This window comes from Meles meles, chromosome 16, assembly GCF_922984935.1.
Source record: "Meles meles chromosome 16, mMelMel3.1 paternal haplotype, whole genome shotgun sequence".
Classification (NCBI taxonomy): Eukaryota; Metazoa; Chordata; class Mammalia; order Carnivora; family Mustelidae; genus Meles; species Meles meles.
This window is the reverse complement of record NC_060081.1, coordinates 68,776,119-68,803,164: the sequence shown is the minus strand read 5'-3', so window position 1 is coordinate 68,803,164 and position 27,046 is coordinate 68,776,119. Positions and strand designations below refer to the sequence as shown.

General features: G+C 52.1%; 1 protein-coding gene across 2 annotated transcripts in view; it reads left to right on the top strand.

Moving 5' to 3' along the window:
* CDH22 (cadherin 22) overlaps positions 1–27,046 on the top strand; it is a 121,094-nt gene that overhangs the window by 21,732 nt on the left and 72,316 nt on the right. The window contains exon 2 of one of the 2 annotated variants that reach the window (XM_045980175.1): positions 537–563. The exons of the other annotated variant lie outside the window; for it this stretch is intronic. The gene's annotated coding sequence lies outside the window, so the exon portion shown is untranslated. The remainder of the gene's footprint in view (positions 1–536; positions 564–27,046) is intronic. 2 annotated transcript variants of the gene reach the window in all.

Genomic DNA, 27,046 nt, shown 5'->3' with positions numbered 1-27,046 from the left:
GGTGTTTGACATTGAGATTTCAGACAGCCTCAGAACAACAAAGAGACATACCATTGTGCCCACTTTCGCGATGAGAAAACAGACACAGAGAGGGAAAGAGACAAGTCTAAGGTGACCCAGCTCAGAGATCACCACCCTGTGAGTTCCCCACGGGTAGAGTTCATCGTTTTGTCCACTACAGAATACCCCGCCCCTTGCAAATGCCTGGCCCAAAATAGGAACACAATGTACAGTCTGTTGATTTGAAAACAAAAAGGGTCAGAACCCTGAATCTTTGATTTGGGGCGTACTTGCATTTCTACTGATAACCCCATGGGGGGCATAGTGAGAAGAGCTGGGTCCTGGCGCGCCTGGGTGGCTCAGTCCGTGAAGCGTCTGCCTTCGGCTCAGGTCATGATATCAGGGTCCTGGGATAGAGCCCCGCGTCGGGCTCCCTGCTCAGTGGGGAGCCTCCTTCCTCCTCTGCCTCTCCCCCTGCTTAGCTCTCTCTCTCTGTCTCTGTCAAATAAATAAATAATATCTTTTTTTTTTTAAAGGAAGAAGAGCTGGATCCTAGCTCTTAGGTAAGCTACTTAATGGGGCCATTGAATCAAATGACTCTGGGGAGGAGTTTCTCAACCTTGGTACTGCTGACAGGCTTGGATGGTTCTTGGCTGCGGGGCCGTCCGTGTCCTGTAGGGTGGTCAGCAGCCTCCCTGGCCTCCACCCGCTAGATGCCAGGCGCTTCACCCTGGTTGGACAAGCAGAAATGTCCCCAGACATTGCAGATGTCCTGTGGGGGGTGGGGGGCAAAATCACCCCTGCTTAACAACCACGGCTCTAGGCGCTCTCTCTGAATGGGGCACAAATTCTGAACAGCAGAGGTTTCCCTTATGGTTGGAGGTATAGAGGGGACCTAAGACTTGAATGCGCGACCTAGCCCGTGACCGGAGGGGAAATGTCACATTGACATTTTTGCCAAGTCCTGCCTTCCCACTTGGCCTGTGAAAGAGCAGTTCTTGTCCTTGCCAGAGCCAATCACCAGGCACTTTCCGCTGCTGGCACGGACCTGGTCCACACACCGGTCACTGGACGTGCAAGGTTAAGCTTCCCAGAATGCACTGCGGCTAGAAGGGGGACCACTGGGTCCCCTCTGGGTTCAAAGGTGAGGGAGAAAGCTGAGACTGTCGGGGACGAAGGCCAGGAGCGATCGGGCCAGAGTCCAGGGAGGCTCCAGAGGATTTGGAGAGACCAGGGGAAGCCGGCGGCAGGTCAGGGGGCAGCCACAGCCTAACAGATACGAGGCAGCAGATGCAGTGGCAGAGGAGAGTGAGGGAGAAAATCACCTGTACCCATCAGGAAAGGGCAGACACCAGGCCAGCCTTCCTTTTCCAGTAGGCCCTGTTCCCACTTTCCCACCTGGGGAAGTCCCCCTTTTCCCGCAGGGGACCCCATTTCTCCTGGCTCCAAGTCATCCCCTCTGAGCGCCCCCACTCCGGACTCATTACACAGAGGGGCAGAAACGGTGTGTGCCTCGGTGGGGGACACCTTGTGTTCCAGTTGCAGACTGGAACTCACCGCCCTGTGGCCTTGGCCAAGTCACATGACTGAAGGCGCTATTCAGAGCCTTGAACAACCAGAAGTGCGCAGGCTCTGAGCAGAGAACCCAACAGCGGCCAGCTACCAGTAAGCCGGGCTGAGCTCCCTCAGCTCTGCCTCTGAGCCTCCCATCTCTGCCCGTATAGTATGGGACGCTGATACTCGACCCTGGCATCCACCCCCTGGGGCTCCGGGGGGCGATGGAGATAAAGTGTGCCTTCACCGCAGCTTGCAGCAGCAGGCACTCAGTGCATGTTCCCTGACTTCCCGAGAGGATCTAGAAGGTGCTGAGGTTGGAATTCCCAGCAGTGGGTCCCGGATCCTGGCAAAGACTTCTGTCTTTCCAGATGATCAGGGACGTTGTCTGATGAGTGCTCTGTCCCCCCCCCCCCCCCATCCCGGCACAGGGCCCAGGAGCACAGAGGCCAATGGAGATGCGTTGGGTCCAAACACAGTAGGTCCGCTGAGCTTCTATTCCAGAGAGGCCCCAAGTGGGGCTCCCAGGGCTCTTCGTCCTGCCCGGGTGGGGTGGGGGCCTGGTGCAAGGGGGAGACCTGGGACATCCACCTGCCCCGCATTCCCAGCGACCTGGGTCTGTCGCTCCAACCCAGGCCGGCGGGCCCCCTGTTGGTGCGTTCAGGCAGCTTGTCATTACCAGATCCATTTTCTTATCTCCTACCATATCTATTTTTCTAATTCTTACTTAACGAGCTCCTCTGAAAATAAGAAAATCATTGGAACAATTTCCTTAAGTGTGAAAGATTAGTCTGAAATCGGCATTAAGGGGACTAATTACCTTCATTCTCCCACCTTTCTGAGAGCCGTTTGTTAACTGCTGGGACTCATTCATCTGAAGCTCAGGAAAGTCAGGCAGCGTTCGCTGTGCCCGTTTTCACTCACAGGACGTGTGTGTGTGTGTGTGTGTGTGTGTGTGTGTGTGAAAGAGAAACAGAGAAATGGGGAATGGGACAGGCAAAAGCAGACTGTCCTGTGGGCGGGGCTGGGAGAGGAGGGATCAAGTTCAGCTTCGGGGTTGGGGAGGGAGCGGTAAGCTGGCAGCACAAGCTCTCAGAGACCTAGGTTCTCTGTCATTGATTCACAGAATGACTTTGGGGAAGTCACTGTTTCTTTGGGCCTCAGTTTGCTCCTCTGAAAATGCGAGTCATTTCTTGTTGCTCCGGAGCAGCCATGTGTCTGGCTTTCACTAAGGCCAGTCACCGTGCCGGGGACCCCACCCACCCTTAATCCTCCCTGTGGGGGGGGGGGTGTTAGCTGTTCGCCTTAGTGCGGTGTACTGAGCAGAGAGTGGAGGACCAGAGAGGTTAGGTAACATGCCCCTATCACACAGTGAGTTCAGAGCTGGAATTGGATCCGGAGTCTGTCCGATTCTGAAGCTCATGTCCTCTCCACTCTCCCCGGATTCTAGACCTCCATCTGCTCCCAGAATCTCACTCCCAGTGAACGTGGAGTCTGAGGACCTGGACTCCAGGGGCACCTCAGGTTCATATCAGTGGTGTGACCAGAAGCACATCCAGGTATCTCTCTGAACCTCAGTTTTCTGCTCTGTAAAATGGGCATGATTATCACGCTCCTTGCCATGGAAGGATGTGGTGAGGCCCACGTGTCAGGATGCATTCTGGAAACTGAAATGTGGGGTGGAAAAGTAAAAGATGGCAACGGAGAAGCTCATGTGAGGGAGGAGGACCCAGAGGGGGCAAAGACTTGCCCAAGAGCAGGTTCAGAGTATGTGCACGGTGGAGACAAGAACCCAGGTCTCCGGACTCCCAGCTCCCCTACCCCTGGTCAGCAGCTCCCTCTCCTTTTCCCGGAGTTGAGGGGCCTCCTTCCAGAGCAATATGAAGGTTTGTGACCAGGGATCAAGTGGACAAGTGGTGGCAACCAGAGAGAGGCAGGGCTCCAGGGCTCTGGGTCCGGGGCTATGCCCGGCATGGGGGAGGGGGGTCCCCCCTTCTCCCGGGAGAGCTCATTGGGCGAGGCGGATAAGCTCCGAGAAGACGACGGGAACATCTTCCATTTTCCATTTAACCACCCGATATTGAATTATAAATAATTCATACACCTGCCAAACATTTGATTAAAAGAACCCAATTCACACTGCATTTGTCAAGGGGTAAGAATTGCATTTGGTGTTTTTATTTTAATCTGTCCTTTAACTCTTTTACGAATATTTATTTATACTTGGCTGTCAGGTTTTATTCTATTTGCCCTGATTTTATTCTGGCTGTAGCTGGCATTTTTTCCTTTCCCTTTTTATTTTGTCACTTCTGCCTGGTAGTCATGCATCTGAGAGCCCAGAGGTAATAAATAAGGAAGCAAAACTCCTTCTCCGCTCCCTCCACGCTCTCCTGCCCCACCCCCATCTCCGCCCACTGTTTACAGACCCCTTTCTGCCCAGCACTGCTCCCCACCCGGCCAGGGTCTAACGTGGCAAGTCTGGGTGTGTTGAGTACACACACACACATCTCTGCTCCCGACCTCTGCCCGCGCCCTTCCCCTGCCATCCTCCTTCCTCATTGCCAAGCAGAGAGTAGGTACTCAATAATTATTTTTTAAATGAATAAATGAAGCGACATCATTAAAATCATCAGTATCAGTGTCTTTGGGGACAGAAAGGAAAGTATTGTTATTCATCAAGTCTGGTGATGAAAACAAGCTGTCACAGTGGACCTCAGAGATCCATGAGCTCTAAACCCCCGCTCTACTACCCAGCCGCTTTGTGAGTTTCGGTAAGATGCCTCGATCGCCTAGGTCTGCCTCCCCCCGGTCTGTAAAAGGCATGTATAAAAACATCAGAGATTGAGACAAGACTTAGTGCGTGTGTCCAGCACATGGTAAGCTTTCGAAAAATGGCAGGTGCTGTTTTTACTAGAAGTGGTAACCTCCCTCCCCCACAATATCTTATTCCCACCTGCCTTTCCTGCTTTTCCCTTGAATCTGAAGTTTCAGGCATGTGTGATATTATCCTGAATGCCGGGTGTAGGTCAACAGACGTGTCTGTGACAAACAAGAAAAAGGAGAGCTGGCCGTTCCCTTTAGCTGGCTACCCGCTTTTGCAATAATGTGCTGTATTTGTCGGAGGGCTTACACGGGTCGGTTTTGTGAGTTGACATAAAAACTTGTTTCTGCCAAGTGATTCAGGTGAGCTGGGAATTTGCTTGAGACCTGTGTTGATGCTCCCTGAATACAAAGGGGCAGGGATGTTGTATGCCCAAGAAAGGCTGTGGCCATGACAATGAGATCAGGGTGGATGTATGTGATTTTTTTTTTCAGTTTACAGAACACATTCTCATGTACATCACGTGTTTTTATCTCTGTCTCCTTTAAAATCCTGGCATCTTTCAAAAATCGAGTCCAGCCACCCACCCTTTTCCTGGCTTCCCCTTGTCCCCTAGGTATCTCAGATGAGAAGGGACCTCAGGGCTCTTACCTGAGCTGTTCACCACAACCCCGTCACAGGTGTCTCTGCCTCTGGGCTGTTCCACTCAAATCCACACTCCACACTGTGTGTTCTTTCTGAGATCGACCTCACCGTGTCACTCTCCTGTTTAAACCTTCAGTGGCTCCCCATTTTCCTCAAGGTAGAGTTCAAAATGGCCCTAATAATCTAACCCCAGGAATCAGCTAGGATCGGGGAGGACCCTTGTTTATGAGGACCATTTAGACTGTGGTGACTATCTGTTGTCACCGATAATCTAATCCCATGAGAAGCCAAGCCCAAGCTTCCCTGGGCACCTCCTGATACGAGCACTGTGCCTAACAGAGGGTTCCAGGGTGAGTGAGGCCCCTGCTTAGAGCTGAGAAGGCTGTGGGAACAAAAGAGCAGGAACTAACAGTCATGAGTGCTTATTACTAGGTACACTTTGTGCACAGAAAACTGTAAACTCAGTATTACTTTGCAGAGCAAGGAAGTGGCTGGCTCAAGGTTGCCAGCTGGCAAGTAACAGAGCTAGGGTTCAAGTCCAGGTCTCTCTGAGACCAATAGCCAAGGTCTATCCTTAGCACCATACTGCATCCCAGAAACTTGTAGGCGAAGGTCTCAAGAGAGAGGGCAGCCTCCTAACCACGAGGCTGAGGTCTTTGGGGCCAGCTCAGGTGGGGCTATAAGGCTTCTGCTTGGAGACGACAGGGATTTTGTCCTTGAGAGGGAGCTTAGAGGTAGGATGTGGCCCCATTGTCATTAGCCTGATGACCAGACTGGCCTGGAGACCATCCAAAAGGCATTCACCCCAGAGCCTGAAGCAGTAGAAAGTAGGGCCAACCTAGAGAGCCCAACAGCCTCAGGCTTGAATCCTAGCTGTGGCGCCACCCCACCTGTGTGAGCTGGGACAACCGCTTCACCTCCCTGTGCCCCGTCTCCTCCTCCACAGAACAGACATTGTGGTCCATCCATCTCAAGTCTTGTTGAGAGGATGGTGTAAGGTCATGTGGGTAAGAAAAATACTCTGTCAACTAGAAAATGAATTACACACTCTCTGTGCACATATAATTCGATCCTCCGAACAATTTAGTGAGATAGGCAGGTCGGGATTTTTTTTTAAGTTAATTTCTTTTCAAAAATTAATTTTAATTTTATAAGAATTACCCGAACCCATTCTCTTAGTGATCAGGACCCTGCCGGCGAAGCCGAGGACCCATCTCCCACCACCTCCACTCTGGCCTCCTTCCCACCTTCTCGGGGGTCACTCCTCTCATGAGCTCGGTGTGTAGCCCCACACCTTGTTTTTATACTTGGGCGTACAAGATACGCTCCCTTAGAAAATTAGTAGCATTGCTTTGTGTTTTTTAATGTAAATGGATTCGTCCTAGATGTATCATCACTCCGCAACCTGCTTTTTTCTCTCCAACAATGTTTTTGAAAGCTATCAATGTTAATATATATAGCTCAGGCTTATTCCATTTAAGTGGCTATATTCCATCGTGCGAGTATACTCCATTTTTATTTGTCCACTCCCTTACTGAGAGGCATGTAGAATGTTTTCCCTTTTCCCCTTATTATCAGCAGCGCTGTGGCGACTGTGTACCTATCTCCTAGAACATGAGCTGGTGTTTCCCTCGTACAGACTTCCGGGTTGCGGGTTTCAGACATTTTCAATTTTCGTAGATGCGGTGCAGCTTGTTAATAAGACTTATCAGATACCGAGCTTATGCTGTATGGTAGGATCATCACGTTTGTCGCCTCATTTAACCCTTGGAGTAAAACCTCGTGGGCACAATGATCACGTCCACGTCTCAGATGAGAAGGCTGAGACCCAGAGCCCCGAGGGATTTCCTGATGGCCCTGGAGCTGGATGGGGACAGAGTGTGGACCGGTCCCTGGCTGTTTGAAGGCAGGAGTATCTAGGAAAAGCAAACGAGACCATTCTGAACCCAGAATCCACAAAATTCCCAGTGGCAGGCATCTTCGGGTGATATGAAGGGTTTCCAGGTCATCTCTGGGCCAGGACACTTATCTTGTTGGCCGGGATAACCGCCTCGCACCTTGTGAGGTTTCCTTTCAGGCAGATGTGAGGGCTGAGGCATCAGGGGCACAGACTGGCAGGCACACTGAACCGTGCAATCCTAGGATCCCTTTGCCATGCTGGGCCTCTTACGAACCGGGACATCCAGCCCAGCCTCTTCCCAAATCTCCCTCTTCTGATCCCCCCACCCCACACTGTCTGGGTTTTCCCCCCACCTGTCTGCCATCCCCTCCTCCACCTTTGTCATCCTTTGTCATCCCCTCCTCCACCTGCCCCTTCATTTGTTAAAAATACCATTACATTAAGGGGCGCCTGGGTGGCTCAGTGGGTTAAAGCCTCTGCCTTCGGCTCAGGTCATGATCCCAGGGTCCTGGGATCGAGCCCCACATTGGGCTCTCTGGTCCACGGGGAGCCTGCTTCCTCCTCTCTCTCTGCCTACTTGTGATATCTGTCTGTCAAATAAATAAATAAAATCTTTTAAAAAATACAAGGAAATACATAGAGAAAAAACATGTAGAAATGATTTTAAATCTCACCAACCACTCATTCTCCCATTGATGTTTTTTGAGAAATAGATGCGGCCCAAGAGTCATCCGTCTGGGAACATGTGTAGAAGGAGGGTCCCTCCCCAACCCTGCCCCCCCGTCCCCCGGAGGTGAACCCTGTTCACACTTTCTCCGAATCCCTTCTAGAAAAATATTTTGTCCGTACTCCAGCACCTATGTTTGTCTGTTACTTTATTATTGTAAAGAGATGGTGCCAACACCCTGTTTTCTTCTCCTGCCACCCTGGAAATCTTGGGGCTCCCCTGGGCCTTATCTCACTCCTCAGTAGGGTCTCCAGCTGTCTCAATCACCATCTGGTGATATCTTTGGGGGCATGAGACCCAAGTCACTTGCTGTCACCTTTAATTTCTTCTCTGGATTCCAGACCCCCATATTCAACTGTCCTGTCAGCATCTCCACTTGGGTGGTCCCTAGAGCCTCACACTTTTTGTGGGTATAGAATCTTCCCACACAAATTGGCTTCCTTCTTTCTCCCCCCGGCCCCCAGCCCTGTCTCCCCAAATGGCTCTACCTCTCCCCCAAGCCAGCAGCCTGGGGATCACCCTGGAAAGCCGAACGTCAGCTGTAGAGTGTGTCTGAATCCTGGCTGTGCCCCAGGTAGGTCACTGAGGCTCCCTGAGGCTCAGACCCCTCATGTAAGTATGTGGATTAAGAGACAGTACCGGCCAGGTGCTCGGAGTCTTCCCTGGCACATAGTATCTGCTCAGCAAATTCTGCCGCGGTTATTACCATCCACGATCCCTCCCTTTCCCGAGAGCCTGTGTTCCATCAGTCACCCCCAACCGGCCATTCTCCCAGCAGGGCTGCTGTGAAGCCTTCTGCCCAGCCTCCCCCAATTCAGCACCAGTGCCTCCAATCTGTTCTGCCCTTGGCAGCTGGACAGCTGTCCGTCTCCCGTGTAAACCCTCCAGTGATCACTAACAAGTCTGAACTCCAGGCTCTCTTCTGTGGCGTAAGACCCAGCAGAGATGCCGCTGGAATGTCCCAGCTGTTTGTGGCCAGCGCCTTCTCTGATTCTATTTCAAGCTGTGCCTCCAGCCCATCTCACCAGCCCCGTGTCTCTCTCTCCCTGTTACAGATTATGTTTCGACTGGAGCAAACTTCTCCCACATCTCCAAAACACTTTCTCTCCGGCCTCGGGGCATTCACGTTCCCTGGGCCAGAAGTCCTCTTTCCCCCTCCCCGGTTGGCCAATCCCCACTTATCCATCAGGCCAGTTGCCAAGAAGACCCTCCATCCACCTGCCCCCATAACAGCCTTTTGTAAAGTTTATCATATTCTTGAGTTCTTAGTGATGGGGCTTCCTGCCACTGCTGGTTTATGGTTTTTTTCTTGCCTCCGGTCTCCGCCGCTGAGATGCAAGCCACCCGGGACGGAGAGCCTTGTTCCTCCAGTTCATTGCTCTGTGTCCACCTCCTGGCACAGCGAGGGCAGTCAGAAATCACGTAGTAACTCATGCACCCCACAAATGTTCATTGAGCACCTTTCTGTGCCAGACATTGTTCTAGTGCCCTAAGCGTACATCGGTGAACCAAACCGACAAGAATTCCTATCCCAGGGGAGCGTATATACGAGTGAAGAGAGAGACACACACAAACAATAAGCATAATAAATAAGTAAATCATGGGTTTGAATCATAGGTAAAACTATGAAAAAGTAAGGAAAGGGTGTTTGGCAGAGCCTTAGAGAGGGGCGTACAATTTTAGATGGAATGCTTGGGTTATTTTCCACTGAAAAGATCATATTTGAACAAAGATATTAAAATGGTGAGGGAGGGAGCCCGGCAACTGTCTAGGGGGAAAAACATTCCAGGCAAAGGGAACAGCCATTGCAAAGGCTGTCAGGTAGGAGCACGTCCCTCCCCGGGCTAAGCCAGAAGGGCCTCAGGCTGGAGCTGAGGGGGAGGGGAGGAGAGGAGACAATAGGTCCAAGAGGCCACGGGCACAGATCATGTGGAGCCTTGGAGCCTTGTAGAAACTCAGGCTTTTATTCCAAGAGAAACGGGAGCCATTTTTTCCGACAGCTTTATTGAGGTATAATTTACATACTATCACATTCACTCATTGTAAGCGTTCAATTCACTGATTTTTAGTAAATTACAGAGTTGCGCAACGGCTGCCACTCTCCAGTTTTACATTTCTTTTACCCCAGAAAGATCCTTCGTGCCCATCTGCAGTCAATCCCCGTTCCCGCCACCAGCCCTAGGCAACCAATAATCTGTTCTCTGTCTCTATAGATTTGCCTCTTTTGGACATTTCATGTAAACGCAGTCACACAGTATGTGGGTTTTTTGAATCTGGCTTCTTTCATTGAGCATAATGGTTTTGAGATGCATCTCTATTATGGCATGTATTCACCATTTGTTCCTTTTTATTGCTTAATAATATTCCTTTGTGTGGATATACCACACTGTTGTTTATCCATTCATCTGCGGGTAGATTTTTAATTGTTTCTACTTCCTGGCTACTTTGAATTGTGCTGCTGTGCACATTTGCTTAGAAGGCTTTGAGGAGACATATGTTTTCATTTCTCTTAGGTAGATACCTAGGAGACAAATTGCTGGATTGTATGGTAATTTATGTGTAACTTTTTAAGAAACTACCAAAATTGTTTTCCAAATGGGCTGCCGGGTAGAGAATAGCCTACAGTAAAGCAAGGATGGGAGCCAGGAGACCGGTTGTTTAATTAACATAATTAATTAAATAAACCCACTGGCTTAGAGGAGAAAGGAGTTAGGACTGTCTCCAGGTTGGCACCAAAAAACCCTCATGGAGGACCCAGGCCAGGAAACCCTGGGCTGTAAACCCTGGCCTTCCTGGCCACAGAAAGGCACAAGGAAGCCTGTCCCACCCCAACCCCTCCCTCCGCACTGCCCAATCCCCAGACAGCTCCCATGCAGCCAAAGCGTGGAAATCTCCAGTTTGGAGAAAAAATCAGCATCAGGCATGACTATCCGAAGCTACAGAGCCCTCTCCCCCCAGGGAGATGACAAATTTTCTTTGCAATTAAAATTCCTTTGAAACTGGGACCAAGGAAAATTCAGAGGAGAGAACGTTTTTCAACTGGGGGAGATACTCTTCTCAGCAATTACCATGTGTGCATTTTCACAAAAGCTGTTTCTCCTCCCTCCTTCTGCCAGGGCTCTGCTTCTGCTTTCACATCAGGCCCAGGGGCCACCTTGGCCTTCATGACTTTCCCCTGGCTGGCCCGTGCTTCTCTGCCCCCTCTTGGTTGCTGAATCCCTTATACACCCCAGCCTTCATTTCAGGAATTTACTTACAATGCCACTCCCCACAAGTCCTCCTTTCCTAAACCAGTGGTCGATTTGCTGTCACATTCTATCTTTTGTGCTCACCCTGGTCCTATCCTCTCTCCCCTGCCATTGTCCTTCCTGATCCTACAGAGATCTTTCCCCTCCTCTGAGCTCACAGCCCCGCCTCTTTGCACAGCTCACTGAGCTCTGACCACAGTGCTCTGTTGTATCTTGGCCTGGGAGTGTGATACCTGATGCATTAGAAGAGGCAGGGATGTTGGAGACCTGGGTCCACTTCATCCATTCAATCCATACATATTCTTTGAGCCATGCATGGTGCTAAGCCCTAGAGACTAGCATTTTCTGGGTTTAGAAACAGGAGGCTAGGTTTTTTGGACCAACCCTTCTGCTGAAAAGAGCTAAGAATGCTAGATAAAATAGAAAAAACATCTTATTAAAGCATCAAAGCACTGACAAGTAAGCTCTTTGTAAGGAATTACCAGGAATTATTAGGTCAAAACTGAAGGGAAAACAGAAACCCAGAGAAGTTAGAGCGCACAGAATCTGCTTTTATCCTGAGGGCATTTGCTGATCTCGGAAATTCTGAATTTGTTTTTTGATGATCTCATAGCATAAAAGGAGCTGAAATCAAAGTCCATGGCCTGCATAAGGTGGGCAGTCAAGTAGGAGATCCTTGTGGAAATAAGCTGGGACTCCAGAGGGCTTCACCCTTGGGATAAGGGTGAACCAAAGGTAGCCCAGCCTTGAATAATGGATTGGCAGCCTCATCCACACTACTTGGGTCTTTTAAGGAACTTCAAGCCTTGGATTTTTGTTTAAAGCAATCCCAGAATGGTAGCACCACAGTGAAACGCAAATCCTTTTTAGAAAAAAAAATATATATATATACCTTCATCCTGAATTTGAAATTCCTCCTAAAGAAAAAAAAAAAAAAAATCCAATGACAATGGCCAACACATAGTCAAAGATAACCAGACATGCCAGAAAACAGAGGCACAACATGAGCAAACCAACGATATTCCCTGCCTCGTGGGACTTACTGTCCAGCAGAATAGACATCATCAAGGCCACTAACACCCTCTGCATTGCCTAAAGGAGTCACTTCTCCATCCTCAGTTTACTTCTCCTCTCCGTGGCTTTCAACATGCTGATCTCTAGTTCTACTCTTGGTTTCCATGACACCATGCTCCCTTGGATGGCCTCCAACCTCACTGGCAGATTCTTCTCAGTCTTTGTGACTCCTTTTCCCTCTACCTCATCTCTGATATTGGAGTGCCCCAGGGATCACTTCTGGGCCCACTTTCTGTCTCTCCCCAAGTGAGCTCATTCATTTCCTCAGCATTAAATATCACTACATGCTGATGATCTCAGATTTATGTCTCCTCTCCTTGGAGCTCCAGACTGTTGCATTCAACTGCCAGCGACACATCTCCACTTACATGTCTCACGAATGTCTCAAACATATCTAAAAAGGAATTCTTATTTCCTTCCCCAAGCTCCCCTCCCCTCATTCACTCCATCATGGTCAGTGTCACACTATCCAGGGTCAAGCCAAAAATCCAAGAATCATCCTGAATCCCTGGTTTGAACCAGGGTGGTGATGGAGATGACACAAAGTGGCCACCTTAAGGAGTTATTTAAGATGTAAGATGAACCAGACTTAATGATAGATGGATTGCCCATTGGGGATGCAGAGAGGACAATTGTCAAGGTCATGACTTCCAGCCTTCTGGTTTGGACCACCTGACAGAGATTGGTGCTATTCATGCAATGGGACACCCAGGCAAAGGGCCAGTGTTAAAGAAGAAGAACATATGTTTGATATGTCTGGTTTGAGGTTTCACAGGGGCATCGAAGTGGAGGTGTTGAATGGGCAATTGTATTTTTATCTGTAGATTTCAGAAGGGAGGTTGAGCCTAAGTTGGGAGTCACCATAGTGTTCAGGGTAATTGGAGCCATTGTCATGGCTGAGATTGTGCAGGTAAAGATGGGGTTCTGACCGTCGGATGCAGGAACAAAAGCCAGGAGATGCAGAGGCATAATTAGGAAGGTAGGAAGAAACCCAGTTGTCTAGTTTGATGTCTCAAATACTGCTAAAAGGTCCAGTGGTAAAAGGTGGAGAACATCCATTGGATTTAGTAAGATGGAGGTCATTGGTGACCTCTGTGAGCCATCCTAACGAAACATTGGGGGATGGGAGCTAGGTGACAGTGGGTTAAGAAGTGAATGGGAGGTGAGTAAAGGAGGCAATAAATAAATATAGCCAGCTTTCAGAGAAGTTTGGTTGATAAGGGATGGGGCTGGGAGCTATGGGGAGGTATGTGCTTCTTTTTTGTTGCTATTTATTTTATTTTATTTATCTGACAGAGAGAGCGAGAGAGCACAGGCAGGGGCACAGTAGAGGGAGAGGGAAAAGCAGGCTCCCTGCTGAGCAGAGAGCCCTATGCAGGACTGGATCCCAGGACCCTGGGATCATGAACTGTGTCCAAGGCAGGCGTTCAACCATCTGAGCTCCCCAGGTGTCCCTATTGCTACTGTTTTTGAGATGGATTCTACTTGCGCACGTGTAATGCCAGGAGCCCATCAGAAAGGGGTGAAGATAGGGCAGGAGAAGTGTGAATTCATAATGTAAGGTTTCTCAGCTGCCAGGGAGGTGTGAGTGGGCTGCAGAACCCAAATCAGGGGACAAGAGAAAAGTTCCCTCCATAGCAAAGGGCAGTGAAGATGGGGATAGCCAGGCTCCCTCCTCTCTAAGATGGGGATATAACAGAACTTGCCTTCGGGGTGGGCGGGAGTAGGGGGGTGGTCTGGGCGCTCTTTGAATAGATGTTCTAACAGGCCCAGCCTGGGGAGGTAATGGCAGGTGATAAAAGCTCTACAAAGAGCCACTATTATTATCTTTCACTCTCACAACTCAGAATGATTTATTATTACTCTCACAAGTGGATAATAATCATCAAACCTCACCTGCACTCAACTCTTTCCAGAGGATTATTTTATATTCACCATCTATTGGAGACTCCCAACAAACCTGGAAAGATTTAACTTCCCCGTTTTACAGAGGAGAACACTGAGGCTCAGAGACGTGAAGTAACTTGCCTGGGGTCACACAGCTGAGAGCTGCAGAGTCAGGAGCCCAGTCTAGGTCCAGCTCCTGCACACTCCGTAAAGACGATGCAGGCTCTGGGTCTCATCACCTCCTTTGTGGTCCCGACGTTCTGGCCCTGTGCGTGAGCTCCATTTTCTTCCATGCTCTCTCCATTCCCTGGAGATGGGGAAACCATGACTAGAATCTGTAGCTTTAAACTCAGGAAGGAGAGGATTAAGTTCAGAACAAGGTGCCAGGCTCAACTTGCTTCCTTGTTACAGCCCCAGACGGGAGATTAAGGAAGAAGATGCTCTATCTGCCAGCTCCATCGCTTGTCAGGAGAGAGAATAAAGGACAAGCTCCCTCAGCCCCGGCATCAACACTGTCTATCTGTCACCCCACACGGAGCCCCGTGTGTCATCAGGGGTGGGGGGCGCAGTGTGATTTGGCCAAACTGGTTTGCAGACTACAGCCCCAGCAGCCCCCACCTGAGAACATAGAACCTGTGAGAAATATTCTCGCCCTATTACTGTTCCCCATCTGTCCCAGGCACAAGTCATAAAGAGTGTTCCCACGTCCAAGTGAAGACCCAGCTCTTTGCCAAGGTTGTACCTTGCTTTTCTGTCCTCTTCGCCATCCCTCCCATCCCCCACTCCCGCACGCTGAATATCCCTTCCTGCAAGACTTCGCTCCAGCCGGTCCCTCTGCGGGGCATCGGCTTTCCCCCTTGTTCTATATGTCGAACCCCTACTTCTCCTTCCAGAGCAGTTCAAATGTCCCCTGCTGCGGGAAGCCCTGCTTGAGTCCCTTAGATAAAAGCAAGCCTTTACTGAGCACCTGCTATGTGCTGGTCCCCGAGTTAGGCTCTGGGATGTAGTAGAGACAGAGCAGATCCTGGCCCTGCCTTCAAGAGGAAGAAGTGATGATGCTGAGCATCCCTGGGACCGTGGATGGGAAGTTGCAGAGGACGTGGGAGCGACGACGCCACATGGGCAGCCTTGGGGCAGGGAGAGTGTTGACTTTAGGTCCCAGGCCCAAGAACCCCAGGGATAGGCTGTTCCCACTGCAGACCCACCATCCTTGCTTCTCGCTGGGATGTTGGCTCTTCTGGGCGCTTGTGTGTGCCGCACCATTCACCAACAAGCCACGCAGAGTTGGTGGAGGGCGGTAGGCAGCGTGGAGCAGGGGAAGCACCTGGTTAGGAGCGTGACTCTGATGTCAGAGGGCTCTGGGGACGTTAGGTAAGTCACCTGACTTCTCCATGCCTCATCCCTCTGCAAAGTGGCAATAGAATTGTATCTGCCTCGTAGTGTCGTTCAAGAATTAAGTGGATTACACATGTGAGATGCTTACAATGGTGGTATCAGGCACTCAGTGCATGTTAGCTATTTTATGACTAGTTGTTATTTTAATTGGCAGAAGATTTGGGCCCATCGTCAGCTCCCCCTATACACTAGGGAAATTCATCCCCCTCTCCGAGCCTCTCTCCGTCAGGAAAATGGGGAGCGAGTGCGTTTCCAGCTCTGATATTCAGGGGTAGGAATGAGGCAGGTAGCATTGTAAGGCGGAGGGTGGTGTAAGAGAAGACCCAAGGGCAGAGCCGAGCACTAAGCCCGGGGGGATCCCCAGGCAGCCTAGAGTGTTGGTGAGCCACGGAAGATAAGGTAGAGGGAGGGAGTTAGCAGCCGGATCACGGAGGACCTTAAATGCCAAAACAATGCTTCTGAGAGGTGGCAGGCCTTGATCAATTATTTGGAGACTGTGTCTAGTCATTAGGGAGATAATGGGCCCTCCAGAGAGTCAGTGATCTCCCCATTCCTGGAGGATAGGAGCAGGGGCTGAGATCTAAGACAGAACCAGACATCGGGTGGAGGAGCCAAGGTCTTAGAGGGCCTGAAACCCCCAGAAAGACTCTACACCCCTCCAAGAGCAGCCGTTGGAAGAGGCAGCAGCCCAGCCCTGGACTCGACTGCTTCCTTGGTGTGTGACCTTGGCAAGTGACCTCCCACTCGTCGGCCCCAGTTTGCCCATCTATAAAATGGGCATGATGACAGTGTCTGCGTCAGGGGTGGCATGAGGATTCGATGGGACAGCATCTGTGTGCCTGTCATCCTGGGCTTACTGTGGCTTCTCTGCCTCGGTCTCTGGAAGCCTCTTCCGCTGGCTTGGCCTCTCTTCTCTCCTCCAGCCTAGGAGGAAGCGGCCGCACTGGAGTCTGGGGCTGACGAGGCTCCAGCCTGAAGCCTCCCTAAGGAGCTTGCCATGGTTACCAGCTGCCTGCAAGGAGAGGCCATAAATCCTTGTGCCCGGGGTGGTGGGAGGGAGGGACCCACGTGTGGGGCAGGAAGGGGGGGCAGCTAAGTAGAATTGAATCTTGTTTAAGGAGGAGGCCCACGCCTCCCCGGGCCTGTAATTTACTGCGAGGTTGACAAGATGAAAGCGGAATTTTCAGTGGCATAATCGCTGGGACCTCGGGGAGGCACGGGAGATGAGCCGCAAGGCAGGTGGTGGCGGCCAGGCTGTTAGCGAGCTCGAGGGCGCTGATCCCGCTGAGAACACAGCAGGCGGCAGACCCAGGGTACCGGGCTCAGGGCCCGGCCAGGGCCGTGCTGGCTAAGCCCAGGGCTCAGGCCACGTCGTATCTGCTGTCATCTCCAGAGCTGAGGCCAGGCCCCGGGTTTTTCAGCAGATTTTATGTAGCAGAATGTACTGCCCAGGACGGCTGTGACAGCGGCTACTGACAGGCCTCGGCTCGAGCCCCTTCCCGGGGACCGCCCTCAGCCAAAGGGAGCCGTCTTGCTCAAGGTCACCCCCTCTGGAGGGGTGGACAGCCCACGTCAAGTGTCCGGTAGATGCATAGATTCGAAGGCTGGGTCCCTTCCCTCAATGGGGAGCATCGCTGCTCTGTATGTCCGTGGACCGGCTGAGGCCTCTGCTGGGACAGCGTCGCCGTTCAACTTCCTTCTCACCCCCTCCACACTGTTCGCCACAGTTCTCCCCAGTAAACCTCCTGCAGGCGAATCTCTACCCCGGGGCCTGTTTCCAGGGAGCCAGACCTGAGGTCTTGCATCATGAAGAGGAGGCTTGTTTTATTTTATTTTGTTTTTAAGGTGTACTTATTTATTTGAGAGAGACAGAACGTGCATGCAACAGCTCCATTTCACAACTGGGAAGACCGAGGCCCAGAGGGTTGGGGGTGTGATTCAGCATCTGTTAGCAGGTGCAGGGGAGATGGGGGTCACGGTAGCAGCGTGCTAGGGTGGAAACCCATGGCTTCGGAGTTGGACTCTCAGCCACGTGGGCCGGAGCAAGACCTCTCCTCGTCTCTGGTTTTCTTCGTAGCCGGAGAGGCCAAAGCCCATCTCGCGAGCATGGTGTGAGGATGGCCTAGAGAATGAACCGTGAGAGCTCGTGCTGGTTGTGTGTGGGGGGTGACTTCACACACGTCCTGATGACTCATCACGAGGTCGTGCTGTTCGTGGCAGGTGCCCCGTCCTGGGTCTCCATTATGCCCCTTCCTGACCACCTGGCCCAGGGCTCCCAGGCCAGCATCAAAATGTGCCCAGGAGCTATCCCAGACAGAGGACAGGCTCAGGCTTTCCTCGTTCAGGGCCTGGCTTCCCCACTTGCTGGCTGTAACCCGGAGTGAGCTCCTTCACCTCTCCGTGGCCCGGCTTCGTCATCTGTAAAACAGTAGTCAGCCTGTGGCACAGAGCAAGCAAGGTAACTCGTGTAAAGTGCTTAGCACGGTGGTCAGTAAGCACAGATTCTTACTTCCAGCACCGGCGTACCTGGTGCCCTATAAATGTTGCCCTATTAACATTACTATCATCCTTCCTGAGCCAGATGCTCCGGGGACCCGGGGATGTGCATTTTGAACAAGTCTGCCTTGTTTCACTGCCAGCATGACGCTGGTCCTCTAATGACCCCTGGAAATCACAGTTTGACCTTTCCTTGTAAAGAAGCCCAGAGAGGGCGGGGACTTGCCCAAGGTCACCCAGCATGGCAGGATCAAAGCCAAGTCCTAACCTAGTCCGCTCGCCTTCCAGTCTGGAGAGCGTTCTCCTGTACTGTAAAGGGACAGATTCCTTAATGTCATCTGCTCGGGTTGTAATAAAAATTAACTACCCTGAATATGTCATCATCAGAGCAGCTCCAAGACAGAGCAGGGACTCAGGGAGACAGATGAAATATATCAGATGTGCTCCTGGGGCACAGAAGTAGGGTCTGTAGGGACTCTTTGGAAGGCCCCCTACCTTATGGGGCCCCCCACAATCTGCTGCTCTCCTCTCTTGTTGGGGGGGGTGGGATGAGACTCACCGCTAGGCACAGGTGGGTGCTACACGGGACTGAATGAGCAGAGTCGAGGATGGGGCTTGGCCCTTGTCCAGCCCAGGTTCTCTCTCCCTGCCCCTCTTCTTGCATCCTACTGACAGCTGCAGAGCCACTTGGGGCCCCCTCAGTTCTAACCACAGGCCAGAGGGTAGTGTTTGACCATTGGGGGGGTGAGTGATGAGTCCCCCTCTCCCAAGGCTGCTAGTGCAGCAACTGGGTGCTCCAGGGCAGGGTCTCTGCTGGCGAGCCCCTTCTCTGCCCCAGGGATCCACTGCAACAAATAAGCTATTGTAGGCTCAGGTCTGCGGGACCCTCCCTCCAGCTGGAGCCCATGTTCCAGGAACTGGGTGGGGGAGGGAGAGACCCAGAGTGGGCACTGGGCCCCTGCTCAGATGGCAGAGCTGGGATCAGGCGTGTATGTGTTGTGCGAGCCGATGAAGCGGACAGACCATCAAGGAGGTGGGATGGGGGAGAAGGAGGTGGGAGGGGAGGGAGTCACTGACTAGAAGAAGAGCAGGAGGAAGCGGGAAAGAGAGGAAGAAGGAACATGGCTGGAACAGAGGTAGAGGCCATAGTGCGTCTGTGCCCTGGAGTACTATACAGCAGTGAAAAGGAACATGTGCAAGAACAGAGACAAATCTCAAAAACATAACGCTGAGAAAAAGAAGCAAAATGCGAAAGAGGATTCCACCTGCGTCGGGCTCAAATACAAGCAAAACTAAACTGAGGCTTTAGGAGGACATAATGGGGTGATAAACTATAAGGAAAGGCCAGGAACTGGTTATCGTACAAACCAGCAGGGAGGAAAGCAGGGGGTCGCGGTCAGGGAGGGACACAGCAGGAGGCTCCTGAAAAAGGGGGACAGAGCAGAGGGATCCTAAAAAACGGGGCCCATTTTCGGTATTTTGATGGACGGGTGGATCCACAGGTTTTCTTTTCTATCAGTGACCACTGACCCCTGTGCTAAGTACCACACCTGAATTACTTTGTTTAATCATTTGTTAAACTCTGCATTGATGATTTGGGCACTTTGGGGGCAGGAATGTTGAATTTCACGATTTCCACCGATGAAAGAGGAGGAGGGAGAGGGGAGGAGTGAGAACAGGCGAGGCGGCTCCGGCGCGAGAGGGAGAAGGGGTTTCTGGGGCCATGCTTGGCTGGTACCACAGCAGGGCCCTGTCCCCCATCCGGCCGCGTTTGTAAAATGGAATAAATATTGACACGGCCAGGATGGTATTCAATTTGTCCTGATCACTGGGCTGCGGTGAGTTCTGACAGGACGCGGTGTAAAACAGCAGCCCGGGATGTAATTTCTACTGTCAACATGATGTACAGCGGACTCTGCCTGCGGCACCGGCAGGCAGGGGCAGGGCGGGCGCAGGGTGGGGAGACAGGTGCAGGCGGGGGGCATCTGGGGTGGAAGGTTCTGGGCAGGTCAGCCCGGGTAGGCGAGCAGTGGCAGCCAAGAGGCCTGTGTGTGGATGTGTACGTGTGTGTGCTTGTGTGTGTGTGTGTGAGTGTGTGTGTGTGTGCATGCACGTGTGTGTTCATCGCTTGCATGGGAGGCTGGGGCTTGAGAAGAGACCCAGGCATAGGGTGAACTTTGTCAGAAGATGCTGGGGTGTGGGGAAGGTCATGGTTCCCGCTGAGAGCCTAACGCAAGCCTGTCCTTCCCAGCAGTCACCAAGCATCCCCTTTGCCCATCCTCCTTTCCCTCCCCTATGGCAGCCTATTTGAATTCCAGATCTACCACCAACTAGCTGTGTGACCTTGGACAAGTCCCTCAACCTCTCTGAGCCGCTGTGCTTTCTTCAGAACTGTTGAAGAGAGCTGTGAGTTGGGGGAATTCAATCAGACCACTGACATTAAAGTGTCTGCATAGAACTAAGTGTGACCTCTTATCACTAGCTAATTGGATGGTACCACGCCTGGCACGCAGTAAAAGCACTCTGTAGTAATGCTGTCTGTCCTTATTCTCACGGACTCGGTATCTGCTCGACATATGCAACCTGCCTTCCTCTCTGCCTTCAATTCCTTACATCCGCCAGGGCTGATCCCCCAGAGGAGCAAGGCTTGGGACAAACCCCACTGGGTCCCACTGCCCCTTCATCCTTGCCAGAGGGAAGTGAGCTCGTGAAGGGGAGGAGTTATTGTGAGCAGTAGGTAAGGTGGGGCCCAAAGCAATAGAACAGTGCCCGGCTCTTAGCAGGTGATCGATAGACATCAGCTAGAACAAAACAGAAGCCCCGAGTCATTCTTGATGTCGTCCCCCCCATTCAGTCCCCCCATTCACTATGTCTGATCCATCACCAGGTCTGGTCTATTTGCTTCCTAAATACATCCTGTCTGTCACCTCTCCCCCACTCCACGTGGCCTCCCTGGTCTGAGCCCCTCCCCCCAACTTCTGGCGACACTGTCACCACCTTGCTCGCTGGTCCCCTGCTTCCTGTCCTGCACATCAGCCGTGTGGCCTTTAAGTGGCAGACTCGGTGATCTTGGAAACACAAATGTGATCACATCTCCTGTATTCTACCCCTTCCCATGGCTCTTGAGCCAGAATCTGAAGTCCTTACGCTGCTTGTAAGCGGTCTCACCCCCGACGCTGTGCTCTGGCCCCTGAGCTTGCAGGCCCTGGAATGGGGCTTTGCTGGGTCTGTTACTCACAACCTGTTTGTCTTCTCCTCCTTAAGATTCAGCTCAAAACCCCTTTCTCAGGGGACGGCCCCTCGCCGGCCCCATCCGTCCCTAATGAGATTGTGTGCCCTGCAAAGTGCAGGGCTTCTTAGACTTTGTGGTTGTGGAACATTGTCCATTTACCTGTGACATTGCTGGACTAGTTAACATCACTCACACATACACACACAATGGAAAGCCATGGCCCAGGGACTTTGATTCACCCACTGCTCCATACTTAGCCGCCAGCACAATGCCTGGCATACAGTAGGCACTCAATAAACATTTGATGATTCAGTAAGCAGACAAAGCAGAAGGAAACGGTGCCATCGAAGGGCATTCTGGGTGAGGGTAGTGTGCCAGTAACCAGCAGCCCCATCATCAGTCCTTCTGTTTGTCCGTCCATCCATGCATTCTTTCACCCATGCCCACATACGTTCAGTAGCGCCCACTCAGAGCACGGCACAGAAGTATGGATCCAAGGGCATAGAGTGGTAATGGAGGTGCCCAGAGCCAGCAGGCAGGCTGCTGAGGCCAATCTGGGGAGAATTTGGTTCTGAGCCAGGGCTCTGATGAGCGAGCTCATAGGGGTCTGCGGGAGGAGGCAGAGAGACCGCAAGGAGGAGAAAGCAAGTGGTCTGGGCGCGGAAGGGTGGGCCAGAGTTGGGCATGGGGCCGCAAAGGAGATGAGATTCCTGGCAGGGGCAAAGGCCCCGAGGCACACAAGTAGGGAACAGTGGCTGGAGCCCCTGTCCAGCAGACGGGCACAGGAGAAGACGCAGTGGCAATCACGTAGTGTGGGCAGGTCCAGATCTCACAGGGCCTTGGGCAGCCGTGGGTAGAGTGGCTAACAGCACAGGCTTTGGAGCTGACAGCCCAGGGCTCAAACCCCAGCTCTTTCTGCCTCAGTTTGCTCATCTGGCAAATGAGGGCGAAGAAGATTACCTGCCTCGAAGGGTTATGTGGACGTGTTTTGAGCATGAAGAGCCCTTTGTGACTCTGGAGGGTAACTAATGAGTGGTAACTAACTTTATCTTGAGGGTGAAAGGCAGTTAGGGAAGGTTTTGAACTGGAGAACCTTCCAGACTGAGCTGGGCTTCACAAAAACATACCTGTGGCTCAGCAGAGACTGGGAGACGAGACTGGGGGCCCTCAGAGCTGCCCGTGCAGGTGGGGTGACCGTGTGAATGGGGTCGGTGTGGCCCCAGCTGTGCTCATACCCTCTCCCCTGATCTCCCACCTTTGCCCCCCTGGGTGATGGTCCGGCTACCAAGCCCAGAAACTTTGGGAGGTCCCAACCCCACACGCCAACACACACAGAGATGCAAGCCTACCCCACCCCCGCGGTACAGTGCTGAGCTTAGAGGACATGGCATCACACCCACGGCCCCAGAAATAGCCCATGGGCTCAGCCCACACAGGGCAGACTCCCACCTGGCGCCTCACCCCACACGTACAGAGCACTTCCAGTGTGCAGGGCTGCAGAGCACGCATCATTACTGACACAGAGGCACACGTGTGTTCACGCCTGCCAGGGCACACCAGGCAATAACTAGTCTGCGCTCTGGTTTAGGGCTTCATGGTGCCCTCCACCTCGGAGGAGTGGGCGCGGGGCAAGAGAGGTGAGCAGAGACAAGGCAGCCCTTGGACAACACCGCTACAGCTCCCGAGTTGCACTAGGATCCCTTCTGGCCTAAAGGGAGAGCACTGAGCTGGAGAGATAATTTTCCCCCAGGGAGAAGACAGCAGCCAAGCACAGAGCTCCAGGCTCAGGATCCATTGGGCACAGTGCCCCTGGGGACGCGGACAGGGCAGACAGGAGCCAGGCTGCCAGGCCCAGCTGCCGCTGGCAGCCCAGACCCACCGCTGGAGCTGGAGGCGGGGGTGGGAGGGACTGGCCTGGACAAGCCTTTGCTCTTCTTGGATCGAGGTGTGCTTATGAGCCCCAGGGCAGTTGTTCTATAAGTTCATCAGTGAATAAATGAATGAGCAGACAAATATCTGTGAAGCCTTTTACCTGGTCAGGACACCTGGTACAAAGTGGGGGTCCGGTAAGTAGTTGTCAGGTGACCAGAAATGAGAACGATGGTCAGTATTCCTCCATCAGCTAATATTATTGCCAGACACCATAGATCCCACCACGTGCCTCATCCCCGCGCATCCTCACATGGACCCTAGGAGAGAAGCCCCGTTAGCCCCACTTTTCAGATGAGAAAGCAGAGACTCAGAGAAATGGAGCACATGACCAAGGTCAAACATGCAGTAACCGAACTGGGATTCAAAGCCTGGTCTGACTTTGGACCTCATCATCGTAGTTCCCCTGAATGTTAAATCCTGCCCCAGAGAGAGGGGCTGGGAAGATTGTCAGGAAGTTTAGGGAGGAGGCAGAGGTGAGGAGGTCCAGGCTGCACCATGAAGTGTCCCCTGCTTTATGTGGCCTGTGGGTCACTGTGCCCAGCCCTTCTTGGTCTTGGCAGACAGAGAGGCTAGGAAATGAATGCGGATGGGTAGGATAAGAAGCCCTTCCTCTGTCCCCAGGGAGATGGCCAGATGACAAAGGAGGGCCCGGAGCCTCTAGCTGGCAGTCATACAGCCTTGGCAGCAGTGATACCAGGGTTTTGAGAAATCAAGAAAGGACATGCAGGCCACCCAGCCTAGACTCTGGAAGGACATGGTTTGGACAGTGACAATGATGCCCAGAGCATAGACGAGGCCACAGCAAATCAGCAAGGCTGGCAGGTCCTCTCTGAGAGGGAAAGAATGTTGCCCAAGCAGCTCCCAGGATCTGAGGCAAGACTCTCCAGAGTTCCTTCCAGGGTCCAGCTCTGTGCTTGGCTCTGCCAGGTGTGTGTGGGAAGGAGCAGGGAGGGATGGAAGAAAGGAGAGTCATGGCTTCTGTCCTCCAGAGCTTGCTGACACCAAACCCCAGAGAAGACTCAGCCAGATGGGCCTGAGGGAGTTCAGAGGAGAGAGAATGAATCTGGAGAAAGTAGGAGCTGGAACTGGATCTTCAAGACCCAAAGTGGGTAAAGCCAGTGGTTCAACAACATTATCCAAGCCACAGATTTGTACCGTCCTTCTTAGTAAGTCCCTGTGGTCTCTTAGGGGTGGTGGCTTCCCTCGTTGTTCCAAAATGGCTGCTATAGCTCTAGCCATCACCTCCTCAGACATGCAGAAAATGAAAAGTTTCTCTTCAAACCATGTCTTTTTATGATTTTTTAAAAAGACTTTATTTGAGAGAGAAAGAGAGCGAGCATAAGCAGGGGGGAGCAGCAGAGGGAGAAGCAGGCTCCCTGTGGAGCAGGGAGCCTGATGCAGGGCTTGATCCCAGGACCCCAGGAAGTCAGATGTTTAACCAACTGGGCCACCCAGGGGCCAAAAGGCATCTCTTTTTAGAGAACAAAAAACAATTCCCAGAAGCTCTCCAATAGTTATCCCTTTAGATCTCACTGGCCTGAATTGTGTCATGTGATACTTTCTAAACCAACCACTGGTGGTGAGAGAGGAATGATTCTCCTTGGTTTAGACTAAGCAGTGTTCACAGAGGCAGAGCTGAGCACATGGCAAAGCTTGGGAGTGAATATTGAAACAGAATTGAAACAAGAAAGGACTGGGAAATGAATTGGCTGTTAGCAGTTGGGCTAATCTATATTTCCCATCCCTCTTTTTTTTTTTTTTTAAAGATTTTATTTATTTATTTGACAGATAGAGATCACAAGTAGGGAGAGAGGCAGGCAGAGAGAGAGAGAGAGGAGGAAGCAGGCTCCCCGCCAAGCAGAGAGCCCGACGCGGGACTCGATCCCAGGACCCCGAGATCATGACCTGAGCTGAAGGCAGCAGCCTAAACCACCGAGCCACCCAGGCGCCCCCCCATCCCTCTCTTTTATACACCACAAAACCCTAGACTGCTCGGCTAGGGGTGGGGGCTGGGGAAGCAAGGAAAAGGAATCTTCAAAAAATCCTCAGAAGGACTATCACCCACCCCCACCTGTGTCTCTGCCTCCCTGCCTCCCAGCCTCTCTTGAACCCACTCCATTCAAGCCTGCACACCTCCACGCCTCCAAACTAGCTTTGATCAAGGCCGACCTCTGTGTTGCTGGAGCCAACGGTCAATTCAAAGTCCACATCTGACTTGACCTGGCAGGAGGATGACCATACAATTCATCACCTAAACTGGGAGAAGAGAGGATGGAACACTATTGGCCGTGATGCCGGGACCACAGATGTAAAGCCGGACTGTCACAGGCAAAGCTGGACAGACGGTCACTTACCCGACAGAACAGTCTGCACAGTAGATGACCCCTCCTCCTTCCAGCACAGTCTTCCGTGGGCTTCCAGGAGAACTCCTCTCTCCGTGCCTCTCCCCCCTTGCCCTTCTTCCCTCCTCTTCAGCCTCCTTCACGCCACTGTCTTCACCTCCCCGATCTCTGTAGTGAAGGTGCTGGGACTCTTCTCCACTTGCACTCAAGCCTTGGTGGCCTTGTCCGATCTCATCTCTAAATACCATCCAAGTTCCCAGATGCACCCCTGCAGCCAGGCGCCCCGTCCTGGGCTCCTGACTCTAGGTGCCCTGGCCTGCTCCATGTGGCTACTGGATGTCTAACAGGCATTTGAATGGAACACATTCCAGGTCTGCTCTGCCCACAGCTGCCTTCAGCTTGGGGAGAGGGAACCTCACCATTTCCCTTACTGAGGCGGCCTGATGACCATGCTTGGTTCCTCTTTCCCTGGCATCCCATCTCGGACCCACAACGTAGCCCAAGGCACAGCTTCACTTCTCGGCACCTCCACTGCTCCCCCTTGGTCCAAGACACCTTCACTTCTTGTCTGCATTATTGAAATGGTCCAGCTTCCCCCTATTTCGAACACAATAGCTAGTCCAATAATCTTTTAAAATAGAAATTAGATTATGTCATTGTTCTGCTCAAACCCTTCCAGGGTAGGGGACCCAAAGGAGACCCTGCAAACCCTGATGCCCCCCTCCATATTTTCTCTGACCCCATCTCCTGCTGCTCACACCCCATCACTCCACTTCAGCAACAAGGGACTCCTTGCTGTTCCTCCTGCACACCAAACATGCACTGACCTCAGGACCTTTGCACTTGCTGTTCCCCCAGCCTGGAATTTTCTTCTCCCAGTGATGTGCAGAGCTCCCTTCTTCCCTAAATTTGGATCTCTGTTCAAATGTCACCTTAGCCATGAGGCCTTCCCTGACCACCTTCTATAAACTGTTATTTATAACAGATGATTGAGAGAGAAAGAGAGAGAGAGAGAACAAATCCCCCCCACTTTAGCACTTTCCGTGCCCCTTACCCTGCTTTGTTTTTCTTGACAGCATTCACCACAAACTGTCATGTTATTTATTTATTTGGTTATTGTCTGTCCCCCATTAGACTTGCAAGGGCAAGACTCTACCCATTTCTTTTCATTGTGCCTAGAACGGCGCAGAGTGGAAACTCACAAATGCCTACGGAATGAATGACTCCCACGACTGCAGACACAGGCCCACATGCACATAGGAATCACGTAGGCCTACGAGGTGGTGAGAGCACACAGATCAGAGGAGCTGAGGCTGGAGAGTGGAGAGGGCAAAACCAACATTTATTGTGCTTGACATTTAATCCCATGGGATGAAACAACCGTGCAGTAGGTTGAGACCTGTAGCCCAGAGAAAGCCACCAACATGCTCACGATCTCCTCGGAAGGCCTGGCAGATCCCACGGCAGGCCCAAGTCTCCCCAGCAGCCTCCCCTGAAGGACTGAAGGCCAGGATAGGGTCCTGCGGTTACATCGCTCAGAAAACACAGCTGGAGCAGAAAAGGAGGAAGGGGCGGAGAGATGAGGCTGAACTGTCTGCAGAAAGCCTGGCAGGGCCAGGCAGAGCTGTGAATTGGCAGGTGACCAGGAAGCCTGGCCAACAGGTCTGAGAGAGGCCGTCGGTGGGATGGCCTGGGGAGGAGGGAGAGGCCCTGCCCCTCAACCCATCCTGTGGGACCAGCCAAGTGGGATGCAGCCACCCGGGTCCTGCCTAGCATGGCCCCTGGCACTGGGC